Raw genomic sequence first — 12,525 nt, forward strand, 5'->3', positions numbered from 1 at the left:
TAGTCATTCATAAATTATTATTGTTTGATATTATAGTGAATTTATATTTTAGGTGGGGTTTAGAACAGGTGATTTCTGACTTGCTTCACAATTGTGAGATTCTGAGATTGATTTTAAAGTACAATAGAAGGAAGAACTGCTAACAGAGAAGGAAAGAGTAATCACAGTATGGTGGAAAGGCTACATGTTTGAAAGTCATAAAATATGACTGATTCCTTGCCCAATTACCAATGAATATGTGACCTTGGTCAAATCACTTAGCTAGACCATCTTCTGTTCAATTAAACCACTTACCTTTCTACCATATCCTTAGAAGAAAAATCTTTAAAATCCACTTGAATATTTCCAAAGTTTGGTAATTCACTAAATAAAGAGTCAATGGAATTCATTTATCAACATCCTTGAATGTTGAAGAGTTTTCATATTTAATCATATTTAATTTTATATTATTCCATATTTAATAATTTCATATTTAAAGAAATAAAGAGAGAGAAAGAAAGAGATAAAAGAGAAAAGAGATATAAAGAAAGAATGAAAAGAAAGAGAGAGAAAGAGAGAAAAGAAAGAAAGAAAGAGGAAAAAAGAAAGGAAAGGTGAGGGAGGGAAGGAGAGAAGGAAGGAGGGAGGAAGGAAGAAGAAAGAAACAAAAAAAAGTGCTAAGGCCTAGAAATATAAAAATTAATATTAAACTATGATTACTCTCAAACAGCTTCCATAGGGAAGTAGATTTCAATCCATTTCCCCTTAAATTCCAATTTTTATCTATTTACCTATTTTTTGATCTAGTCTTAAAATCAACTTGATTACTCCACTATATACTACTTCAGAACTTGAAGAATCAGGTTTCATTTGTGTGCATATTCCTGCCACTGCTACAGATTACAACTCAATAATTTGGACAATGTTCTTTATACATATTCTGTGACTGAGGAGAAAAATTAAAGAAAGAAATAACTGCTCTGTGGTCAAGCTGTTGAAGTTGTTGATTTACCTAGGATGTTTTCTAGATGATAGTCACTTGGGCTATCCTTTCAAATTTGGTAAAAATATAAAAGTTGTTTTCTGCTACCTGTAATCACTTACTTTTATCTCTACTCCTAGATGAAAATGAAAAATGTCAGTAAATGCTTCAATAGATTTTTTTATAGGTACAAAGAGTTTCTTTGGGAAAACTACATTTAAGAGTAGAGGACTATTTTTGTTTTGTTTTGTTTTTTGGTAAGTAAATACCAATATTGCAATATTGCAAGTAAATATTGCAAAAGCTTTTTCACTGTACTACAGTGGAAAATGTACAGGATCTGGAATCAGAGGATTTCAGTTGAAATATAGGCTCTTTCACCTATGACAATTTAGTCAATTTATTTAATATCTCTAGGCTTTACATAAATAAAGGAATTGGAAAAATAAATTTTGAGGTACCTTTCATTTTTAAACTTATAATCATATCACTTGCTAACAGTCATAGAGATAGATTACAAACCAGTTTTTCCTGACTAGAAGACAATACTGCCTTTCAATTGGTTCTGAAAAAAATATTTATCTATTATAAAATTGTATACACTTTTGTGTAGATTTCTGAGATTCATATTGATTAAAGAGATAAAATTCATCATTTCTTATACCACAATAGTATGATCATGATCATACAACAAAACTTCTTTAATACTTCCCTAATTGACAGACATAATCAAAATTTCTAGTTCTTTGTCACCATGAAGAAAGCTATAAATATTTTAGAATACACAAGTTATTTTCTTTTTAAGGGAAAACTTACTTTTAAATGCTGTTATAGGGGCAGCTAGGTGGCACAGTGGATAGAGCACTGGACCTGAGTTCAAATTTGGCTTCAAACACTTAACATGTCCTACCTGTGTGACCTTGGGCAAGTCACTAAACCTCAATTGCCTCAGGGGGAAAAATGCTATTATAATGGAGACAAAATCACTAGCTCTTCAGAGGTTAGCCATAACTTTTATGAGGCTTACATCCTCTGGAAAAAAAATTTCTTAATTTAAAATCTGTACTATATTCCAAATCCTGAAACATATTATAAAAAGATTCTACTGTAACTAATGCTGAAATGTTTCTAAATTTAAAAAAAAAGTAAAGAATTTTCTAAATTTTTCATCTTCATTGCAACTCTTTATATGTCTATATTCCATTTGAGCATATTAGCATTTCAAAACTTCAGTTTCCATTTTATATTATATTTTTGGCTTTGATAATTATCCATTGGGGAAACAAAGGGGATGATTCAATGCTTTCCATTTGGAATAAAATAATGGTTATTTTTGTTGCTTTATTTTCCCCCTATAGCTTCTGTCTTATGCTTCAGAAAATTATGTTTTTGTAAATTTCTCATAGAAAAAAAATAAGTGCTTTTCATTTTATCTAAATGGGATTCCATCCATCAGAAAGAGTAACTTTCAAGGTTTCTTCTATTGGGATTAGTCCTCTACCCACTGAATGTATTAAGGACAACAGGTTTTGAATGAATAATTTCTTCTCTAACCAAGATTACATTTTAAAGAGGTCAATTACTTACTTTAACTTAGCAAAGACTGCAGGATTCCATTGTCTCAGGTGGGAGTTTTGAATGCAATGCAAATGTTGAATATAAGAACTAGAATTTAAAAGAACAATATGAAAGTATGGCTAGGAGGTACCAACACAGCAATAATTAGAAAGGAGCTTTCAAAAGTGAATTGCCCAACAACATGTGGAATTTCTTATGCCACATTCACTTTCACAATTGTCAGTACTTAATATTAGGCAGCTGGAAAAAATTGAAATGTGAAGTATTTGGCATCTAAATGAGACTGGATAGTTTAGAAATATTTGAAAATGATGCTCTAATATGTTTTAGCAATATTTCTTTTAGGGGCATGTATATGTTTATGTGTGTGTGCATACATATGTGTGTACATGAACAAGCATTTAACACCCTCTGGAAATATATAGTTTCTTTCTGGATAGATACACTATATATTGTCAACTCTGAGCTGCATTTTCACATAAGTTTTCCTTAAGGGAAAAAAATAAAGCACTTTATGGAAGACAATAGGTATATAAATTCCACAGTTGTTCCCAAATGAGTTTGTGGAATGCTTCAGAGAAAAGGGAGATGGCTAGAGAGTCTATCAGTCAAGAGACAACAAGTATATGTCAAGAGGAATGTGTGATGTGATAGAATTATAAGTGAATAAGAGCTCTACCTAAGTGAATAGTTTATTTATAGACTTTCTTTTGTATGACAGAGTGTGTAAAAAATCTTAATAGATTTAATAACTAGATTGGGAAAGTTTTGTGTCCATTTGAAGTAGACTATGGCTATATTTTACCCGTTTTTTCAAAAGAAATACTTTTTTATCCTCATACCAAAATAAGGTCACAATGTATATGTGATTTCTGCATAAAGAATTATATCATAAACAAATTAGGATAATGAGATAATTTACCTGTGAGATGTTGGGGAAGGGAGGACTTTATGACCAAAAAACTAGAGAACATTATGAAAGGTAAAATAGGCAACTTTGATTAAATCAACTAAGAAGTTTTTGCACAAACAAAACCAACAAAAACGAGATTGAAAGGGAAGTACAAATCTGGGGGGAAATCTTCCCAGCCAGGATTTCTAATACAGGTCTCATTTCTAAAATATATAAAGAACTGTGTCTAATTTATAAGAATAGAAAATATTCCCTAATTGATAAATGGTCAAAGGCTATGAAGAGACAATTTTCAGATGATAAAATTAAAGCCATCTATAGTTATATGAAAAAAAAACACTCTAAATTACTATTGATTAGAGAAATGCAAATTAAAACAACTATGAGATACTACCCCACACCTCTCAGATTGCTAAGATGACAAGAAAAGATAATGATAAATGTTGGAGAGGATGTGGGAAAACTGGGACATTGCTGGTGGAGTTGTGGAACTTTTCCAATCATTCTGGAGAGCAATCTGGAACTATGCCCAAAGGGTTATCAAACTGTGCACCCCTTTTGACCCAGCAGTGGCATTACTGGGTCTATTCCAAGGAAATCATAAAGAAGGAGAAAAGACAGCAGCTCTTTTTTTGGTAGCAAAGAATTGGAAAAGGAGTAGATGCTCTCAGTTTTTTGCCTATAAAATGAGACTAATAATATTATAGTGCTTGTGAAAATCAAATAAGTTTTTACATAAAGGTGAAATATGAAACTGTTAGGAAATGATCCTTAAAAAGTAAGTCCCTTATCTAATTTTAATATTCTATCATTCTCTTCATAATAGACAACAAATTCAGTTTAAGATATCTACACAGAGGAAATCCTGAGCAATCTGAGAGATGAAGAATTCTCAAAATTGTCCTTATGACTTAAATAAGTAACTACAAATATAATTAGAATTAAATAGAAACAGAGAGAGAGAGAGAGAGAGAGAGAGAGAGAGAGAGAGAGAGAGAGAAGGAAGGAGAGACGGAGGGAAGGAGGGACAGAAACAGAAAGATCATAATCTATAAGTCTAAGAGATTCCTGCTTGACTACCTTGGGAAAAATGACTTGAAAGGTGCCTTGCTATTTAAAATGGGCTTTTATTTATTTTTAACTTTCATAGCCTCTCAGAAACAGTTGAAAATATTTCTTTCACCCCTTGTTTTAGCAATTCCCTTCAGGTTCATGTGTTGTACAACTGTGAAAGTCATTATGGCACAATAAATTCTATGTAGTAAAGAAATCCCAACAGTGGAACAAATCAACTGGAGTGTAGCCTTCTTACAAACAGTGAAGTGGAGTGTATGTGAGTGCTAAGATTAGAGTAAGTACTAGCTCATTTTCAAATCCTATCTCTAACACTTTCTAGATATATAACTCTGGAGGAGTCTCTTAATCTCTTTGTTCCATAGGCAATACCATAGTATCCATTTACTAGGAAGAGATGCATGGAATAGTGGTAGAACACTGGATTTGGGAATTGGGAAATCCTGAGTTTAAAATCATATCTCAGACAATTATCAGCTAGATGACCCAAAACAAGTCATTGTGCCTCAATTTCCTAAACTGTTAAATAAGGTAGTTATATTCACTATCTTAAAAAGTCCCTTCTAGTTCAAACTTAAGTTCCTAAATTGATCTTATGAATCTTCTCTGCCCATCATCTTTATTTATCTAGAACTTATTTATTGCTTCCTTTGTTCATCATTTGTACTTTTTAGTACAATTAGAATATACTTTGAACTAGCTCCAATAACAAAAAAAAAAAAAATCTCTTCTGCCAAGGCCTATTATGAGAAGTCAGAAAAAAACTTAGAAAATTAGTATCATTGATTTTTATCTCTGACATATAAAGACATTTAATAATCTCTTATTTAGCCATTCTTTGTCGTTATGCATATTAAATGTGTGTCAGGTGCTGTGTTAGGCATTAGGGATACAATGACAAAAAATGAAGCAATTCCTGTCTTCAAAAGGCTTATCATTTTCCCCCCCAGAGGAAACAACATACAAATAAAAATAAAAATATAAATTATATTAAAATTGTTCATCTGAAAATATGTAAAATAATAGACACATAATAGTGTCTATAACATTATGATATAACACATTATATATCTGGAAGCCACTTATTTATGTGGCAACACCAATTTTACAAAACACTGCCAAGAACTCAAAAGTAATCAGAAATGGTATCAGAGTAATCATAATGGGTGTTACAAACTTTATTTATGGAAGATACTCTAATGCCCCCTCTAACCACTTAGTTACTCTTGTTATTGATACAATTCTGACAAATTTGGTTTTCTTTTTCCCTCAGCATATTACATTAGAAATAGCAGGTAAGAAGGCTGGGGAGCATGCAATAGGGGTGGGGAGAAGAAAAAGGGAAATGAACTTCTAAGTACAACAATCATCACACCAACAAGTGACTAATGAGAGTCTGACATCAAAAATAGGAAATGGGGGGAAAAATAAAAATATTCATAGTCCAAAAGAATAATCATTTCAGGCCCTATAAAATAGGAGACAAGCCCTAAAGACATCACTTTAAACAGCACAGTAAAATAATTGATTTTTCTTGAAGATAACACTGAGCCATCAAGTATAGATTAAATTATGGTCAGTATGTTCTATTTTAGAAAGCAGGGAGATGTTTGGCAAATATGAATGATTTACATAATAAATGTAATTTTAAAAATGTTTTGACTCTTGAAGAGGTAAACTTTAAATTCTAGGAATATAAAATTATGTAGTTATATAGTACTTCTAATGTCTACTCTCTGCCATGTTATCCTAACAATGAATAAATGAAGTAAAACAATTTTTTCTAAGAATAAAATGTGTTTTTAAAGTTTTTTTTTTATATCATAGAGCCTTATTACTCAGAAATACACATGTCAGCTAATGCAGATTAATATTTGACAATTAAGTATTATCATCTCTTTTTGCCAAATGGTAAATTAAAAGAAGAAAATTTAAAGGCTAATATGATCCTTTCATTCAGTGATGAAAAAAAAAAAAAAAGAGGTCCATAGAAGTGAAGACAATAGAAGATAGTGGTTGAAGTCAAAAATTGATGTCAGGTACTCTGCCTCCAGACTCATTTTTTGTTCTATATACTCTTTGGATCTGAAATATCATCTCAGTAAATGAAAATTTGAAGACCAAACTACTTATAGATGAATGTAATTTAACAGATTTTCTACTTTCTATTATACAGCAAATCAATTTTTTTTTCAGCATTTGGAATTTCAGTTATATAATGTCATTAGAAAAGTTATTTTAAAATATTTCCATGGCAGTCAATTACAGTTGGCATTGTGGAATACAGACTAGAAAGTTGGCCTCAGAGTCAGGAAAAAAATGAATTTAAGTACCACTTCTGACTCTTACAGGCTAGTAAGTTAGTGTGGCCCTAACTAAGTCAGGTAAATTCTCAGTGACCCAGGTAACTAAGACTCACCACATAAAATGTTAATCCTAATTAGTTGAAGGAGCTTCCTCATTAGGAGCTAATCAAATCTATGAAATCAGATAAATGAATGGGTGATAAACCAGATGGATAGAAAAGTAAGCAAAATAATAAGTAAAGCTGTCATCATTATTAGCTAGTGAGATTTATAGAGATACATATTGAAGAAATTTCACTTTTGCCTTTACTATTTGCATGTATTTTATCTCATACTGAATGATCTAACATTCCTCTGTTCTATAAACAGAAAAAGGAACATGTTCTGTTGTAAATATTTACCATACTTTTCAAACAGGCACTAGAACAACTAAAGTCCTCAGATTGGTTTTTGTTTTTTTTTTCTTCTGATGGAGAACAAAAAAGTGAGATATAAATCAAGATGCACAGTATAGCCTTGGAGAGAAAATAGAGAGAAAAATGACTTGTGGGAATAAATGTCTCTGATGGAATTGAGTTAAACTGCTCTTTCTTCAGATTGATAAGAAACTAGATTATTCTTTACTAAGCTTAAGTTTATTTTGAGAAAATAGCCTTGCAAATATAGAGAAAACACATTTTGGGGAGAAGATTCAGGGAAGATGTCACAGTAGGTCAGAAAACTTTTGATTCTCCAAATTTCCAAAGGAAAATGAGAGACAGAACATCTCAGAGCAACAGAAATAAGCATAGGGTAAAGCAGTCATCTTCCTAAAACTATTTGAGAAGATCCCAGGAAATACTAGATCACTGGGGTAGAAGTTTGACCTGAATGAAGCATAAACACCTCCAGAACAATTTTGCAAAATCAACAAACATGTCTTTGGAATAGCTGGATTAAGAGGCAGTCTCAGTCTTAAAAACTTTCATTTTAGATACAGTGTGAATATCTGACAGCTGAGGAGGAGAAACTGGAGGAACTTATACTTTTGAAAGATGTCAACCAAGCAGAGCTGTGCTAACCAGACAGATAATGGACTGTGGTTCTTGAAGAAGGAACTAGGATACACCTGGTGATTGAAGTAGAAGAGATTGGGAATCCACACAAAAATAATTATTGGAAGAACTTTAAAAGGAATTTAAACATCAAATAAGAGAGACTGAAGGAAAAAAGCAGAAAAAATGAGAGCAATACAAGAAAAATTTTAAAATTATGAAAAAATATAATGGAATATTATTGTTCTATTTAAAAAATGATGAGCAAGTTGTTTATATAAAAGCCCGGAATTGATGCTGAGCAAAACAAGGAGTACCAGGAATACATTGTACACAATAATAGCAAGAATATATTGCTTTTCTATGTGACTTAGTTCTTCTCAGTTATTCAGCAATTCCTGCAGCAACAACAACTAGAGGAGCTCTAAAACCAGAGATGGTGAGATATTGGGCAAGTGGTTAGAAAGTGATTACAGAGGACCCTTTGCTGACACTGTACAGCTGACACTGATTGACAATTTTATTATTCACATGCAGTTCAGAAAAAAGCACTAAGGGTAAGATATAAGGGAACAGGGCTCTGGTCACAATTATAAAGCAAAAAGAATGCTAATGTTTGCGGCTGCAGGGAAGCAAGCATCCTTACTGGTTAAAAACAATAACACAAATCAAAAGAACAGAGGCCCTACATGCCCCAGGATCACCCTACATTAGAAGCATCAAAAACTTGAAAAACTTTAGAACAAACTCTGAAAACAGCAATATGAAAAAGCATAAAGCTTGGGATAGTGACATCCCATCCATACGTGAAAAAATCCCAACTTTAACATAAAGTTCAAAGCCAAAAAACAGGTCAGGAAAAATGAGTAAACAATAAAAATACTAACTTTTCTAAAATAGTGGATATCCTTCATTTTCAAAAAAAGACTAATGTCTTCACTTAAAGATGAATTGGATTTAAGTGAGGCAGAATTACACAAAATCATCAGCCTCATTCTCTCTTCCAGAGTCATCAAAGTCCAGTGGCAAGACAAAAGTCAAGATGACTGTTAGGACACTTAGATTTTGGGCAAAAACTGAAGATGCCAAGATTATTCACTGCATCTCAGGCCATCATCAGTCAGCCAAATTCAGACAGATATTACATATCAGAGCTTGAATTTAAACGAGTATTTTTATCTCCAAATACAGTATTATTTTTACTTCATCCTGCTGCTTCTATAGAATTTATGAGTTTTTGAGAAAGAGAATAATGAGACAGTATAATGTTAGTTTTGCCTTAGAGTCAGTAATACCTGCACTCATGTTCCATCTCAGATGCCACTTTAAGGTTCCTCATCTGTAAAATGGATTTAATAATGACACCTCTCTCACAGGGTTGTTGTAAAAAATTAGTGAAATAATCTGTGAAAAAACTTCACAAATTTAAAACACTACATTACTGGTAGCAATGTCAAAATCCATTCTAAAATATAATGCTTAGAGCTGACCATATTACTAGAAATATGATCAGCTCATACAGTGACAGAAGAAAATCTGGACAGTATATTCAAAAAAATAGTTTTGGTCATATCTTATAATCATTTACATCTATGTAAACATGAGTAAAGCTTTCTGTGCCTAAACTTCCTCATATTTAGGTTCTTAGTCCAAGCACTTATGATTAGCAAAGTAGTGAATGGGAGAAGAGTAAAGATGTTGAAATAGAGGCAAGAACTCAGGAGAATATTTCTAACATTCTCCTCCAAAACAACGTTAAAATAATTCATCAAATAACTTTTGAGTAACATAGCCAAAGATATCAAGATAAAAAATATTATGGCCAAGATCACTAAGGATGTAAGCAAAAGACATCTGTTGATACCAGATTATGGGTTGTGACAAAAATATCAATAGCTTTAGGAGTACAGTCCTTACAGTGGTAAGGATATCAGTGAACTGTCAGAAAGAAATTAAAGAGAACCTTGAGCTGACACTAGGTACAGGACTTGATGCAGTATGACAATTTTATTGCCCACAGTTCTGATTCATATTTCCAGGTCAGGGAAAAATTCTTGTAGTCATCATAAAAGAACAAGGGCCATGGTTCGAACATAAAGTTCATGCTCAAGAAACAGACTAGAAAAATGAGCAAAAAAAAAGAAAAATTGACCATGAAAAACTACTATGGTAGTAGGGAAGATCAAGACAAACTCAGAGAAAAATAATACCATGAAAACTGCCACAAACAAAACCTCAAAGGAAAATGTTAATTGGATACAAGGCCCAAGGAATTGGTGGAAGAATTAAAGGGGAAAAAAAAGTGGTAGGGAAAAAAACTGGGAAAAAGAAATACGAGAGATTCAAGAAAATTATGAAAATGGAATTAACAGCTTGGTAAAAGAGGCATAAATATACTGAAGAAAATTAGTGCCTTAAAAAGCAGAAATAGGGAAAGCTCACTAAAAAATAAAAATAGGCAACTGAAAGCTAATTATTCCATAAGAGTCAAGAAACAATGAAACAAATTCAAAAGAATGAAAAAAAAAAAGTAAACAATGTGAAATATCTCATTAGAAAAATAAATGAACTGGAAAACAGAGTGACAAATATAATTTAATAATTAATAGATAATTTGAAAACCAGAATAAAAATAAAAGAACCTTGACATTATATTTAAAGAAATTTTATGGAAAACTACTCTGATGTCTTAAATTAAAATGGTGGAGTAAAAATTGAGAGAATCCATGGATCACTCCCTGAAAGAAAATCCAAAATGAAAACTCTCAAAAATATTGTAGCCAAACTCCAGAACTCTCAGGTTAAGTAGAAAAACTGACATCAGCTGAAAGTAAACATTTCAAATATATTGGAGCAATATTCATGATCATACATAGGGATTTTACACATTAAAGAAAAGGAGACCTTAGATTATAAAATGATTTAGGATTATAACAAAAAATAACCTACCCAGCAAATAATCCTTCAGGGGGAAAATGGCTATGTGATTAAATAGGGAACTTTCTAGCATTATGATTTAAAAGACTAGACATTCAAATACAATATTCAAAAGAAACACAAAAAGGTGAGTATAAAGAGAAATCATATCACAAGGGTCTTAAAACTGTTTATATTCTTATATGGAAAAATCATTTTCATCTATCTATCTATCATCATCATCATTATCATCTACCTATTTATATCTGTATATATAATTTCTAAGAACAATATCCTTTGGAGGACAGTGAGAAGGGGTTTACCTAAACAGAGGACATACATGTGAGTTGATGATTTTGGGATGATCTAAAAAAAATGCAAGAGTGAGAAAAGGGATGCACAGGGAGGAGAGGAATGAGAAAGGAAAAATGGGGGAAATCTAAATTCCCTATTTCATGTGAAAGAAGTATGTAAGAATGAGCTTTTACTGTAGAAGGAGAAAGTGAAGGTAGGGTATCATTGAATGATAATCACTTTCTTTGTTATTGGTTTAAAGAATATACACACATATGTATATATGCAAAAAAAATGTTAATCCCAGTATAGAAACACAGAAATAGGAAAAAACAAACAGAAAAGGGAATGAGGGAAAGAGGGAAAGGGTGAAAATCAAAGGGATAAAAGAAGAAGAGAGGCGCTGATAAGAAGCATAACAGATTTTTAGGAGGGACTTGATTAAAAGAGAGAAAGATAAACATAGTAACTACGATTGTGAATTTCAAGGGGATGAGCTTACTCTTAAGGTGGATGGAGACAGAAAGGATTATAAAACAATATCCAAAAATATGCTGTTTATAAGAGATACACTTGAAACAAAAAGACATGCACAGAGTTAAAATAAAGGGCTAGAACAGAATTTAATATACTTCAGCTGATGATCTCAGACAAAACAAAAGTAAAATTAGATCTAATGAAAAGACATAATCAGGGAAACTACATCTTGTCGAAAGGTACTATAGTATCAAAAACCTCATTTAAAAAAAATCTATAAAAAAATATAATATGCAATCAGATTATATAGAATGTACATTCCAAAAATGGAAAATAATATAGAAAATGCATTCAAAAGAAAAAGAAAATTAGTGAATAGGGTTGAAAAACAAAGTTTCTAGTGTGTTCAAGAACTTCTTGCTACCTTATTATTCTCCATAAGGAAAAAAAAATGTCAAAAGAACAGGAAATTTTCAAAAATTTCAGTCCCTTGGACAATGGATCCAAAGGATATGATCCAAATATGATCTTAAGGCTACTTTATACAAAGTTGCTATTTGCTTTTTATTTTAGGTAACATTGATATAGCTTAACAATGATTCCATGCCTATTTACATATTATTCAACAGATAGCATGAAATAGTTAATCAATATCTTGGCTTGTTGTCAGGAAGATTTGGTCTACTTCTGAATGGATATATTAGTTAGTCTCTGTAAATTTGAGGAAACTTCAAAAGTTTCATCTTTTAAGTTACAGATAGGTTGAACAACCACGATCTTAGATATTCATAGCAGAGGAATTTCTCATTTTGCGAGTTCATAAGCTGATGATATCACAAATATTTCTAGTCTTTATATATTTGGCATTTATTTATGAAATGCTAAGATATAAAGTCCTTTTTTTGATCAAACAGAGGAAATTCAATGCATAACTGTTCAATCCTGATAACAGGAATTCAACTTCAATCACTC

At 31.7% G+C, this 12,525-nt stretch overlaps 1 protein-coding gene across 2 annotated transcripts in view; it reads right to left on the reverse strand.

Moving 5' to 3' along the window:
* The window catches only part of CSMD3 (CUB and Sushi multiple domains 3), a 1,575,929-nt gene that overhangs the window by 1,095,478 nt on the left and 467,926 nt on the right, over window positions 1-12,525 (reverse strand). The gene's annotated exons all lie outside the window — the stretch shown is intronic.

The sequence above is a fragment of the Sarcophilus harrisii genome, chromosome 1 (assembly GCF_902635505.1).
Source record: "Sarcophilus harrisii chromosome 1, mSarHar1.11, whole genome shotgun sequence".
NCBI classification, from domain to species: Eukaryota; Metazoa; Chordata; class Mammalia; order Dasyuromorphia; family Dasyuridae; genus Sarcophilus; species Sarcophilus harrisii.